The sequence below is a fragment of the Neoarius graeffei genome, chromosome 12 (genome assembly GCF_027579695.1).
Source record: "Neoarius graeffei isolate fNeoGra1 chromosome 12, fNeoGra1.pri, whole genome shotgun sequence".
In the NCBI taxonomy this organism is placed as follows: Eukaryota; Metazoa; Chordata; class Actinopteri; order Siluriformes; family Ariidae; genus Neoarius; species Neoarius graeffei.
The window spans coordinates 14,005,610-14,020,743 of NC_083580.1; the positions used below are offsets into that span (position 1 = coordinate 14,005,610).

The window sequence follows — 15,134 nt, forward strand, 5'->3', positions numbered from 1 at the left end:
GCCGTGTGGACGCCAGGCCGAAACGATAAACAATTTTGTCAGATTCACCTGAATCCGTTGCCGTGTGGACAGGGCCTCAGTCTTGGTTCTAGAACATGCACGATTTCTCAGTCTGTGTTTACTTCCGTACTGACCTAGATTGTTCCAGAAAAGACCACTTTTGATATAAACAAGAAATTGACGTCAACCAAACACTATCAAAACAAAGCTTTCTAGAACCATCTAATACACACATATAAAACTAGGTCAGACATGGGTCAAAACAAAAACAATCTTGTACATAACACCATCCGCAGAGCCACTGAAACGGCTGAGAGAGCCTCAAGAAGGCTGTGGTTAAAAAGATGAGAACCATGGGGACAGAGTAGCTAGAGCTGTCTGGACACACGCTGGGGTCTGATCAACCCCGGTGGGGCCACCTGGAGGAGAATGTATGATGTTGAAAGACCCAAAACACCCGATGATCCCAGGAACATCACTGACAATGTGTCCAGACTGATGCATCAGCAGATGTATGTTTACAACAAAAAGCATTGAAATGTTTTCTGTTTGTCGTAATCCTCTTTATATTTGCTCTCTCACAAGTAGAATTTTGTCCTCCATGTTTGTTTTGCTTACTTGTCCTCCTCATGATTTTTAGACCCCTTTAGCAACTTTTAATAAAAAAAAAAGCCAAGCGACAATTCTAGCGACTTTTCAGCATGTTGGTGAATGTTTTGAACTTGATACAGCTCTCCAGCTCACATCACAGCTGTCGTTATACAAGTTTATAAAGCAGGTTCACTCGGCTGACTTGCACTTGTGAACAACCATTGATGACCGTGGTCCCACCCACGACCAATCACTGATGACCGTGGTCCCACCCACGACCAATCACTGATGACCGTGATTCCACCCACAACCAATCACTGATGACCATGGTCCCATTCACGACCAATCACTGATGACCGAGGTCCCGCCCACGACCAATCACTGATGACTGTGGTCCCGCCCACGACCAATCACTGATGACTGTGGTCCCGCCCACGACCAATCACTGATGATCGTGGTCCCATCCATGACCAATCACTGATGATCGTGGTCCCATCCACGACCAATCAGTGATGACCGTGGTCCCATCCTCGACCAATCACTGATGACCGTTGTCCCATCCATGACCAATCACTGATGATCGTGGTCCCATCCACGACCAATCAGTGATGACCGTGGTCCCATCCTCGACCAATCAGTGATGACCGTGGTCCCATCCTCGACCAATCACTGATGACCGTTGTCCCATCCACAACCAATCACTGATAACCATGATCCCACCCACGACCAATCATTGATCGTACCATGCTCTTACCTCTTTGTTCTTCATTTTAAACTTTCTTTTTGGACCTATACATTTTATAAGTATTAAAAGCAAGAAAACGTTTTCCTTCATTCCAATTGCATAGTTTTTTTGCACTCAGGTCTGTTCAGATAACGAGGGACACGGCACTGTGGCATGTTGAGAAGACGAGGCTTGGCTCCAGAAATACAGTCATTACGTCACGGCTTAACAAGCGGGCATTCAATCTTGCGGGTTCAAACGAGCAGCAATCAGAGATGTTTCTTCCTGTGCTTCAGTTCAGTTCTCAGCTTTAGAACTATAAAGGCAATACTTCTAATTTGACAATGTGTCTGAATTTCCAAAACTCTCACTCACTCCCTCTTGTTTATGTGTGGGATACAAAAATTTCTATTCAGAGCATTTAGTGAAAATGAAAATGCCCACATTCCGCCCTCATGGTAGTCACTTCCTATGGTATTACATGTTTAAAAGAAATGCGTGGTGTGAAAGCAGGCTTAAATGGCCTTCGTTTTCCCTCTGAACTCTTAATAGATGTGTAAGCAAAAGAAATGACCAGGGTTGGAGTCAAGCCAGGAGAGAGAGAGAATGAGGATCTGTAGGGATCAGTATGTTCAGGATGGACTGAATGAACGGCTGTAGGAACTATTCTTCCTCTTCCAAGCAGCAGTACAATGCAACACTTCACAGTCTAAACAGACGTGGGTGTGCAGAGGAGAGACCTGCGCAAACACAAAGCTCTGAGTGGACAGGAAGTAGCTCACGCTCGAGATTGAGCAGCTCTCAAAATGAACTGCTGTGCCATTATGTAATGCTGTCTGCACATTTTAATCAATCAATACGTGCACGCTGTTGTACGAGTGGTCACGCAACACAGCGAGCAGCTCCTGTGAACCTGACTCATCCAGTAACCAGAGTTTACCGAGCGTTAAGAGTTAAGAGAGAGGTGCAGATATTATCACGACGGCCAGCTGTCTTGCTCCTTCTCTCACCACCACCCACTCTTTCTCTCTTTATCTCACACACAGACACAGCTCTTCCAGCAACCCCTATTGAGCAACTGTGTACTCAAAGATTTAGAGCTCCCTCTGTTTAACCTGTCACGTTTTAAATGTGTTATAAACCAGCACATTCGAATGAAATACTGAACCCGCGTCAGTCGCTGTTTTGCTCTTTTTGCTGGATGAATTAAGCACACCAGGACTGCACGACACTGAGCTCTCACGCCTTCATATTCCACTCTCGCTCACACACAGGACTAGAGATTTAACCCCGACTCACTCACGCTCCCTCAGGGCTCTCGCTTCTGATTTCACGACCCACTTTCACTGTCTCGAAGGATTTCATGTCTGTCCTCTTAAAAAGACAGCCAGCTATTTATTCTGTGGAGCTCTTGTGAAAGTACTTGCACTTATTTTTGACTGCTGTAGTAAATTTGATTATCAAAGATAATACATCAACCTTCTGAGACTTGACTATCCTAAGTCAGTCTCATTCCAACTGTTTTTCCCTTCTGAAATGCTACAGTGCCCAAAATCGTAAAACAAACCCCATTAATCAGAGACGTCTCCGAAAGGAAAGGAAAGGAAAGGAAAGGAAAAGAAAGAAAGCAGAACCATGAGCTTCCTGTGATTTTCACAAGTCTGTGATTTGCTATGAAGATGTCACCTTGCACTGTGGGGAAAAAAAAATGCCTGACTGCTGTTACTTGTTGTATTTAGCTTCGTAGTGTGCATAGCAGTGACCCTCCCCAGATATTAAACACTCCCTGAAAAAAAAAAAAAAAAAATGGATGCTTGAGAAAAGGCACTCACCATATTCTTGGTCTGGGTGGTACAACCTCGACTACACATGAGAAAGATGATGAAATCGTTAAGAAAAGCGAGATCCTGCAGGCTGATTTAAAGGATATTCGGAATTTGATACAGCTCATATAAACAGCATATTCTGTTTCAATTTTGGCCTTATTCTGAATTTTACATCTTCTGATTGAGATATGGGATATGCTGATATTATTCAGGTTTTAGGACATGTATACAGCGTATTTGGAAGATGCATGTCCATTGAGGTTTTTATGTCAGTTTCCGACACACAGCGTCTTGCCTGTTTACGGTCAGCTCTGTGCGTTGTACACAAACCAAGCAGACAATCAGAGTATGCACGGGTGCATGTAAATGGGAATATTAGTGGAATATTCATTAGAGCCCTGCACTCCTGCGGGAGTCCCGCGGGACTCGCGGGACCCGCCGCAAAGCAGTGCGGTGCGGGAAAAATTTTGAAAGCTCATTGTGGGCGCGGGCGGGACCGGAAGTGCACATATGCGGGCGGGAGCAGGAGTGCACATATGCAGGCGCGGGCGGGAGCGGTGATAAGCTGCAGTCCCGCTAACTAAAAACGTGTTTTAAACAGGTTACACAGTGACGGTAGGCTTGACTCAATGCTATCCCAGAAATCCTTCCTGTAATATGCAAATTTGGCTGTCCAATCAGAGGCGGCCAAATTTGCATATTACAGGAAGGATTTCTGGGATAGCATTGAGTCAAGCCTACCGTCACTGTGTAACCTGTCTCTCTGATTAGAGTTGTAGACTAACTCAAGCAGTAAATCACTTCATGGTTCTCTTGCTAGCTCTGCTTTGCAATAAAATAAATAAATAAATAAATAAATAAATAAAAAGCCCACACATTGGTACAAAGCAAGCCCATTCACTTTTTTATGCTGATCAGAGACTTACAATGGTTTCTCATGTGACAAAAATGTGCGATTCGTGATTAAATATTTTAATCGCTTGATAGCACTAATTATTATTATTAGAGACACTACATGCTGAATTCAGAAACAAGGTAAATAATAACAAACGTGAACGTGAGCTGTAGATATTTATGCTCAAATCCACTCAAAGTAGGGGGCGGGCACCATCACGCTGTGTCAAGACAAGAACTTTCCTGAGAAATAATGCGAACGTCTGCATCATGTGGGATTTGCGGGCGGGAGCGGGACAAAATATGGCAGGCACGGGCGGGAGCGGGACTGAAAATCATAATTCTTTGTGGGCGCGGGCAGGAGCGGGACTGAAAAATCATAATTCTTTGCGGGCGCGGGCGGGAGTGGGACTGCACAATGCGGGCGCGGGCGGGAGCAGGACTGAAAAATCCGACCCGCGCAGACCTCTAATATTCATTTTCATTAACCATGTAAACAGCTTAGTAGGAATGTCTTTTTCAGAATAAAGGCAAAAAACTGGAATATTGTGTGCACGTGGAATATATAGCGGATATTACATGGTTGCACGAAGTTATGAAGTTTATCCTCGAGTGGTGAACATATTCACGAATGAGCAAAGTGAACGAGTGAAAATATTTTCAACATGAGAAGATAAACTTCATATCTTCACATCACCGTGTAATGTTCTTTATATATATATGGACACATCCACCAAAAAAAAAAAAACAACGCAAGTTAAGCAAAAGAATTTTAAGTTTGAACCAGTTCGCCATTTTGACAACACATGTCTAGCCAGCGGGAAAACACTTTGAGTGACATCATCGGAGTGAAATATCAGGAATTATTATACGTACGGGCCACTTTTTCCATGGAATAAAAACATGTATTCTATTCCCTTCTAGTGGGTTTATTGATAGCATGCAATATTGTTATCATATCGCTTATCCTCCATGTATTACGTCACTCTCCCCAATGGAGAATAAGCGTGCAATATTGTTAGAATATTGCATGTTGTCAAGACAACACGACGTCACACTTTGCTCATGTGAAGATCCAATGACAAAACTTTTCTGCTGCGCATGCGCACAATCATTTGTCAACCGGGAAAGAGAGAAGACAGGGTTAATTCAGTACTCGGATTAAGCACGAAATAAATAAACTGAAAACTGAAACTAAAGACGCGCTGAAGACCCAAAAGGGTACCAAAACTTCATTATATATTCTTCACGCATATTTACAAGAGAAAAACACATCAGTGGACATCGAAAAACTGGAAGAGACACATCGGAGATGCAAAACTTCTGTACTTGTGAGTGACTGATAATTTATACACAAAAATGGCCGCGAGGTTTTCGTCATTAAAAGCGTAAGATTTAAAGAGAAAGATGTGCTGAACATCCAAAAGGCTACCAAAACTTCACTGGATATTCTTCACGCATATTTACAAGAGAAAAACAGACCAACGGACATTGAAAAACTGGAAAAGAGAGCAATAGCTGAAATATTGTCAAAGTTCGACTTGGAGGTGAGGAAAAGTGATGGAGAGTTTTACAAAAGGACTTCACTCATAGACTTCACTCAGCAAAGCCCTTTTGTTTTGAACAACTGCAATGTAACAATTAACTATGACCAAAAGTAACTGAACTTGAACTGTCAACCTGGATAGAGCTTGTATATAAGCTGGGTTGTTGTTCAGGCTTTTTGGACTTGTAGCATTTTTATTGTTAGAACTTTGACTTTGTACATTGGATTGACAGAACATTGAATTACATTCGATCAGAATCTGCATTCAATATTGGTAAGTTACCACCCTGTTCTTAACTTTTTGTAAAAGCTATAATTGTTCCATCGAATGTGTATGTATTATAATAATAATAATAATAATAATAATGATAATAATGTTGGCCCCCTCCTAGAACTGCCACCTTATTGTGGTGGAGGGGTTTGTTTGCTTGAATGATCCTAGGAGCTATGTTGTTGGGGGCATTACGCCCCTGTTAGGGTCTCCCAAGGCAGACAGGTCCTAGGTGAGAGGCCAGACTAAGAGCAGTTCACCAAAACCCCTTATGGATAACAATCTATCAAGGACTGTGACGTCACCCAGTATAGCGCAGCCAGGGCCCCACCCTGGAGCCAGACCTGGGGTTGGGGCTCGTATGCGAGCGCTTGGTGGCCGGGCCTTTGCCCACAGGGCCCGGCCGGGCTCAGCCCGAAGCAGTGACGTGGGCCCGACCTCCTGTGGGTTCACCACCCACAGAGGTAGCCGTAGGGGGCTGGTGCAGTGTGGATTGGTGCGGCCTCCGCAGTGATGCGGTCGCTTTACCAGTCCGTCGTGGTGAAGAAGGAGCTGAGCCAAAAGGCAAAGCTCTCAATTTACCGGTCGATCTACGTTCCGACTCCCACCTATGGTCATGAGCTTTGGGTAATGACTGAAAGAACAAGATTGCGGATACAAGCGGCCAAAATGAGTTTCCTTCGCAGGGTGGCTGGGCGCTCCCTTAGAGATAGGGTGAGAAGCACAGTCACTCGGGAGGAGCTCGGAGTAGAGTTGCTGCTCCTCCACATCGAGAGGAATCAGCTGAGGTGGCTCGGGTACCTCTTTCGGATGCCTCCTGGACGTCTCCCTGGGGAGGTGTTCCAGGCATGTCCCCCTGGGAGGAGGCCTCGGGGAAGACCCAGGACATGCTGAAGGGACTATGTCTCTCGGCTGGCCTGGGAATGCCTCGGTGTTCTTCCCGAGGAGCTGGCCGAGGTGTCTGGGGAAAGGAAAGTTTGGGCTTCCATGCTCAGACTGCTGCCTCCGCAACCCGGCCCCGGATAAGCGGAAGAAGACGAGACGAGACGAGATGTTGGCTGGCTTTTTTTTTTGTGGTGTATCAGATATATTCCATTCAGCTACTCGTCTTCAACTTGTTCAATATCATGCTAGCTGAATGGAATACATCTGATATACCACTCAAAGCCAGCCAATGTTATTTAAATATGTCACTCAGATCCGCGATGTATTTAGTATGAAAAATACGAGTTTTTTAACATGAGAAGATTAACTTCATATCTTCAAGTCAACATATGATTTTCTTTTTATTATATCGACACATTCACAAACAAAAAGTACCCAAATTTATCAAAACAATTCATCGATTTCCTCACGAGTGACCTCTAGAGATTTATGTCATGGTTTTTGGTTCTCCATGTCCTGGATGGAACTTGTATGAAAAATACAAGTGGCATATTTCCCAGTAAAATACTCGTGTCTACACACACACACACACACACACACACACACACATCCCTGATAAATGAATCCAATCTGAATAGGGCTTTAACAGAAAAGAAACTTCCAGAAAACATCTACAGCCACTGGTCAGCGCTTCATCACAAAAACATGTCATAACCATATTAAACTGAAAAATTACACACTGTTTTCAGTTTAATACTCAACCAATTGCTTTCAGTTCAGTTCCTATGGCTGTTTGTATATTTATAGATCCCATATCACTGCATAGCAGGAGGACAGTAAATCCTCCATATGACCTGCTGTGTTGTCTATGAAGGTTATATTCTTGGTAATGGGTTTAAGGCGTATCCACTGAACCATTGTGTGTTCTAGTGTGAGATATTGTCCTGCTATGATTGTGCAATGCTGCCCTTGAGAAGCAATGAGAGGGATATGACAGAGGATGCTCGAATTAGCCCTATGGAGTCCAAGGACAGAACACACACACACACTCAGTAAGCTAGGCTTTTGTAGCATGCTGAGTCATTACGCACATCTTTTTACCTGAGTGGAAGCAGCTACAGTGGGGCAAAAAAGTATTTAGTCAGTCACCAGTTGTGCAAGTTCTCCCACTTAAAAAGATGAGAGAGGCCTGTAATTTTCATCATAGGTATACCTCAACTATGAGAGACAAAATGAGAAAAAAGAATCCAGAAAATCACATTGTCTGATTTTTAAAGAATTTATTTGCAAATTATGGTGGAAAATAAGTATTTGGTCAATAACAAAAGTTCATCTCAATACTTTGTTATATACCCTTTGTTAGCAATGACGGAGGTCAAACGTTTTCTGTAGGTCTTCACAAGGTTTTCTCACACTGTTGCTGGTATTTTGGCCCATTCCTCCATGCAGATCTCCTCTAGAGCAGTGATGTTTTGGGGCTGTCGCTGGGCAACACGGACTTTTAACTCCCTCCAAAGATTTTCTATGGGGTTGAGATCTGGAGACTGACTAGGCCACTCCAGGACCTTGAAATGCTTCTTACAAAGCCACTCCTTTGTTGCCTGGGTGGTGTGTTTGGGATCATTGTCATGCTGAAAGACCCAGCCATGTTTCATCTTCAATGCCCTTGCTGATGGAAGGAAGTTTTCACTCAAAATCTCACGATACATGGCCCCATTCATTCTTTCCTTTACACGGATCAGTCGTCCTGGTCCCTTTGCAGAAAAACAGCCCCAAAGCATGATGTTTCCATCCCCATGCTTCACAGTAGGTATGGTGTTCTTTGGATGCAACTCGGCATTCTTTCTCCTCCAAACATGACAAGTTGAGTTTTTACCAAAAAGTTCTATTTTGGTTTCATCTGACCATATGACATTCTCCCAGTCCTCTTCTGGATCATCCAAATGCTCTCTAGCAAACTTCAGATGGGCCTGGACATGTACTGGCTTAAGCAGGGGGACACGTCTGGCACTGCAGGATTTGAGTCCCTGGCGGCGTAGTGTGTTACTGATGGTAGCCTTTGTTACTTTGGTCCCAGCTCTCTGCAGGTCATTCACTAGGTCCCCCCGTGTGGTTCTGGGATTTTTGCTCACTGTTCTTGTGATCATTTTGACCCCACAGGGTGAGATCTTGCGTGGAGCCCCAGATCGAGGGAGATTATCAGTGGTCTTGTATGTCTTCCATTTTCTAATAATTGCTCCCACAGTTGATTTCTTCACACCAAGCTGCTTACCTATTGCAGATTCAGTCTTCCCAGCCTGGTGCAGGTCTACAATTTTGTTTCTGGTGTCCTTTGACAGCTCTTTGGTCTTGGCCATAGTGGAGTTTGGAGTGTGACTGTTTGAGGTTGTGGACAGGTGTCTTTTATACTGATAACGAGTTCAAACAGGTGCCATTAATACAGGTAACGAGTGGAGGACAGAGGAGCCTCTTAAAGAAGAAGTTACAGGTCTGTGAGAGCCAGAAATCTTGCTTGTTTGTAGGTGACCAAATACTTATTTTACAGAGGAATTTACCAATTAATTCATTAAAAATCCTACAATGTGATTTCCTGGATTCTTTCCCCCCATTCTGTCTCTCATAGTTGAAATTTACCTATGATGAAAATTACAGGCCTCTCTCATCTTTTTAAGTGGGAGAACTTGCATAATTGGTGGCTGACTAAATACTTTTTTGCCCCACTGTATGTGAAAACACTATGGCTCTGACAAAATTCAGACGCAGCCACTGCCTTCGCATTATGATGTGTTTCCATGAGAATGAAAGATTTCCAGAATTCTCACCAATTGAGAACGACTAATTGAGGTTTTTTTTTTTATTGTGTTTGCTTTGTTGGTCAAATATAGTGCTGACCTTATACTGCATTGTTATACTTGATGTCCATGCAATTTCACATTTTGAGCCATTTTTTTTCCAAAGAACACAAAATCTACTCGAGTGACGTTTGGAAATATCGAACGTTTGGAAACACTGGTGACGTTTCACTTTGCTAGTCATGTGGCGTCACCTCTAAAATGAGCTTTAGCGATCACAAGTGTGGTTCTTAAAATTTGGAGAATTGCTCATTCTGTGACGTTTGTGTTTGACTAATTAGTGGCGTTCAGCACACCAAGTTCTACCACTGTAGATCCCGGTCTGTTAAAACACCTACTTTGGATGAAGCAGGAAACAGAAAGACTCATAGAATTACAGAGTAGGAATTTAACTCTGTTCTGGTTCCAGGAAGTGGGTAGAGTTGCTGGGTTCCTTACAAGGTTCCTGTGATAAACACACACCTTTTAAGTCAAACTGTACTGGGACATGAGGAGGAGGTGTTCTGGATAAAGCCATTTATTCTATCCACATTCACTGGATATGAGCAATCGTGCACTCGATTGGCTACTCTACTACTAGGCTATCAGCTCATACAGTATACCGTGAGTACAGAAAAACAAAATGGCGGAGCACATTAAGTCAGATGTTATCAAGTATTTAAAAGAAACAGAAATAGCTAAAAGAATAGAGGGTTTTTCTCCCCACAATATCTCCTGTTCCACACTCCAGCCCAGTCAGTGGCAGTAATGCACTTTTAAGTTGGTTTGCCATCCACCAAAAAAAAAAAAAGACCCTGAAGAAGAAGAACATGGCGGAGCGTGTTGCTGAACCAGACGAAATAAAAACTGTACTCGAAAACAAAACCTCCAAAAAATAAAAAAAACAACAACATATGGAATGAAAGTATTTCATGGTAAGAACGTATCTTTTTTATTTTTCAAGAATTATCACATTTTTCACAAACTGCTACTGTCATTTCGCCGGTTTGTTTATATTCTAAGCGGAAATTATATTGTCAGACGTTTTGTATAAAGTTTTTATTTATCAAATTTGCAAAAAAATAAAAAATTAAAATGCTCTGTTTCTCAAAATCCAGTGAATGTGGATAGAATAAACCAGTTATTCCACTCAATCTCGTCGTACATGGCTTATAGCCAACTCGGCTATCAGCTCATGTACGACTCGATTTCATGGAATAATTGTAAAATGTTTTCAGATTTAAAATAATATAACAGATGAACATTTAACGTGGGGGGATTTGACAGGAGTGAAACCCGATATGGTCTTCTGTTGTTGTAGCCTATCCACCTTAAGCTTTGAAATATTGTGTGTTCTGAAATGCTTTTCTGCTTACCATGGCTGTAAAGAGTGATTATTTGAGTTACTTCCTGTCAGCGTGAAACATTCTGGCCAATCTAAAGCTTTGATATTTGACAGCAACAAGGACAACTGAGCTTCCCTCTTCCTGAATAATGTATTTTCAGAAATCATAATCATGAAATATTTATGACAAACCAGTAAATGCATACAGCTGATATTCTGGCCTACATAATGTAGGGAAATAAAGTCACATTCTCGTCCAGGCTGTTTCCATCCTCCTATCCAAGACCACTCCTTACAGAATATGCATGACACCCATATGCTTTCTGTGCTTGTGATCCATACTCTCTCTAATCTACAATTTTACTCTCACATGAATAATTCAAATAGTGCTTTATGTTATGTTGCTTTCCTGTGTCACCTCGTGCATTATCCATTTTACAAAGCCAGTACTGCATTATCTAAGTCTGCAGCGACAGGCCACTTAGTAAGTAAGGAATAAAAATAGGATGGGGCGTGCAGTTTTCAAAAAATAATCAACGACCGGATGTGATGCTTGATTATTTTCCTATAACAACATGAACTGAAGTGTTTTTGAGTATATTTCTCTTATGCACAACAAATTATGTGACGTATACTTTTTATCCATTTAGAGTTGCATTTAGTGTTGTGTAACATCCACAAAAAATGTTAGCTATAATTTGTTATAATTTAGTGATAGCAGCTACAAACAATTGTTCCCTCACTTTAAAAAGACAAAAAAATGCAGTATATGTGAAGAAACTACTAAAAGCAAATTCCTGTGAAGACAGATTTGCGTCTGACTATTACCAAGCAGTGACGCTTGAAACTCCTTTCGTAAATTTTAAATAAACATTTCTTTACAGAAAACGTTGCCATATTAATAATTACATGCTGTTCTTATTTTAAATAGCGATGTTTTTTAAATCCATTTTTTATTATTATTAGCTTTAAATTACGTATTCTGTACACCACCATACTAAACTGTTGCGATAAAATCGATATTATGGGGGTGTCGTGGCTCGGGTGGATAAGGCGCCATACCATAAATCCGGGGACCCGGGTTTGATTCCTGATCCCTCCCTGCCTCTCTCTCCCGCTCATTTCCTGTCTCTGCACTGTCCTATCCAATAAAGGTGGAAAAAGCCCAAATTAAAAAAAAAAACGATATTATATTAGAAATAATGTGTTTATATTATAGACTTTGCAGACAGAACTACTGCAGAGCTGCTGATATAGAAAATGAATCAACAACTTCTGACCAATCAGATTCGAGAGTTCGACATAGCTATGATATAACACTTAATACCTCAGTGCCTCAAACACTTGGACACAACCGTGTCTCTCACTGCTCTTATCACTTATCAACTTGTCTGATTTATCTCCCCCATGGGCTCCCCACTAAGTCTCATCTGCTTCCACAGAATGAATTCTGCATAATGTGTTCCTCAGAGAGCCAGCAGGGAGATTTATTATCACTCCTGTTTAGGGAGTATGGACATTGAACACAATTTCATCTCAATCTACTGCGGAATCAAAAGCACGTTAAAGGAGCCATGTGTAATAGACAATCACGATGTACAGTAAAAGGGCACTATTTGATTGTTAACACCCCATAAAGTTCTGGAACCTTTTGAGGAACTAAACAGTACCAAGAACTATCCTGATCAAGGAAGCACACAGTTCCTGGATGAATTCCTTTTCCACTGACTGCAGCATACGGAACCAAATGTAAAATACATGAAATGATAAACTGTGCAACAGTTATATTACTTCAGCATGCAGCAAAAGTCTATTAGCAAAGTGAATTTCGATGGGGGTTGAGATTGAAGTTGGTGTTCTTTATTGTTTTAAATCACAACATGTGTTAAAATTTGGGGAGAGCCATGGCCTAAAGGTTAGAGAAGCAGCTTTGGGACCAAAAGGTTGCTGGTTTGATTCCCTGGACCAGCAGGAATGGCTGAAGTACCCTTGAGCAGGCTACTCTGGGTATGTTGTACATCGCTCTGGATAAGAGCATCTGCTAAGTGCCTCTAATATAATGTCATGAAATATTTCTCTGTCAGTTGTCCTGTAGGGAGTCTATGTAAAACAAGCTTTAGTAATTGTTAGTTTTAAAAATTGCTGGGTGATTCTCATTGAAGCTTGTGCTTGACCAATCAATGACATTTAGTAAAACTCCAATACAGTAGTACTTCGTTGTCGGCTGTCCATTGCTAGCCATCGCTAGGATGTCCAGAAAGGCAGATGGGCCACAAGGACCGGACCAGAGCTATCCGCAGCAGTGTCATGAATGGCCTGGCTGAGCTGCCATGGAATGCCTGGCCTCGTGAGCTCTTGTATACTATTCTCCTCTGCTAGTGAAGCGCCTTGCACAGGAACGTAAGACAAATGATGTTGTGCGCCCATTGTGCTGTCTCTCTGGACCTCCAGACCTGATGCCAAGCGGTGCACAAAAGTGCCACAGACCTGACGGGTATGAAAGTTGCCCTGCAGTCACAACTGACCTGCCAAGTGATGCCATCCGTTGACCATTTGAGTGGCTCTTCCGCATGCCATCTGGTGGTGCACCATTGACCCTGTTGGGTTCATCTGCCACACTGCACCAGCTGCCAACGCCTTATTGGTGATGTACTATCTAACCCATACCTGGAACCCAGGCAGGTGTTACCACTCCAGGTCAGAGCGGATCTGGGAGCAATGGTGATTAAGGGGTAACTCCACTTTCCGCAATACTCAAGTCCTCCTGGACCTGAGACTCACCACCGGTTGCAGTTTAAAGTCATACCCAGAACAGCAGTACTTACTATGAACCAGGAACTAAAACGGTTCTAAGGTTATCATGCACCAAAAGCTACACCCATCACAGTAAGAACCCTGAAGGGTCCACTTCCATAGCACTCGGCCATTTTGGACAAAGCTGAACATTATTTCATAAAGCAGATGCAAGTGTGGCACGGTGGTGTAGTGGTTAGCACCGTCGCCTCACAGCAAAAAGGTCCAGGTTCGAGCCCCGTGGCCGGCGAGGGCCTTTCTGTGTGGAGTTTGCATGTTCTCCCCGTGTCCGCGTGGGTTTCCTCTGGGTGCTCCGGTTTCCCCCACAGTCCAAAGACATGCAGGTTAGGTTAACTGGTGACTCTAAATTGACGTAGGTGTGAGTGTGAATGGGTGTCTATGTGTCAGCCCTGTGATGACCTGGCGACTTGTCCAGGGTGTACCCCGCCTTTCGCCCGTAGTCAGCTGGGATAGGCTCCAGCTTGCCTGCGACCCTGTAGAAGGATAAAGCGGCTAGAGATAATGAGATGAGATGAGATGCAAGTGTAAGAACAGGTATCGCAAATCAATAATAAACAGATGAACTAAGCAACAAAAATTTTTCCAGGCTGTTGCCAAATGCATTTCAGTGCTGCTGTCTGATCCAATTTGTAAATTTTCAGTGGTACCCAAATACAAACTGTCTTAAATATGGCTAAATATATAATATGAAGCTGGTTTGCTAACATGCTCAGAAGAACCTAAAATCACTGCCGGAAGCGATACATTCTAAATAAAAATCTATTTTTGCACGGCACTATCCTGATAGTCGCCAGCAATATTATTAACATTGAAATAATAATTTATGACAAACCACAAAGTCACAAAGTCACTTTTATTACTAACAAAATGCTCCAATCTTGTGAAATAAAGTCTCCAAGGACACTAAAGCCTCATTTGTATCGTTAAAAACCATCCCAATCCCAAACCTTGGGTTAATTGATGCTGATTTAGTGGAAATCGTAACACTGTAGTTGTATTCCTCAAGACTGTCATTCCATTTACATTTATATTTTACATTTACAGCATTTAAATTTCATCAGTGTTTATGTAAGTGAATGTGATTAAATTAGGAGTGAACAAATCAATAGCAGGGACACCAAGGACAAGCATATCTGAGATATTCGTTGTTTATTCGTAGATGACCAGTGGACAAGAAGGTTGAACAACCAGAAAACAAAGAAAGAAAGAAAGAAAAACCCTCGTAATTACTGACTTTTGCAAAAACAAATTTTCATTTCGTTTGTAGCTACAGGACCAGTCAAAAATTTGGACACCCCTACTCATTCATAGGTTTTTCTGTATTTTTAATATTTTCTACATTGTAGAATAATACTTAAAACTACGAAATAGCATATGGAACATATATGGAATTATGTGGTAAACAAA

General features: G+C 42.3%; 1 protein-coding gene across 7 annotated transcripts in view; it reads right to left on the bottom strand.

Moving 5' to 3' along the window:
• Positions 1 to 15,134, bottom strand: part of stxbp1a (syntaxin binding protein 1a) — a 94,123-nt gene that overhangs the window by 72,231 nt on the left and 6,758 nt on the right. Inside the window, exon 2 of one of the 7 annotated variants that reach the window (XM_060935552.1) lies at positions 11,976 to 12,054. The exons of 4 other annotated variants lie outside the window; for them this stretch is intronic. The gene's annotated coding sequence lies outside the window, so the exon portion shown is untranslated. Of the gene's footprint in view, positions 1 to 2,614; positions 2,666 to 3,147; positions 3,170 to 11,975; positions 12,055 to 15,134 lie in introns of those variants that run through there. 2 more of the 7 variants (XM_060935553.1, XM_060935554.1) reach the window with 2 other exon arrangements.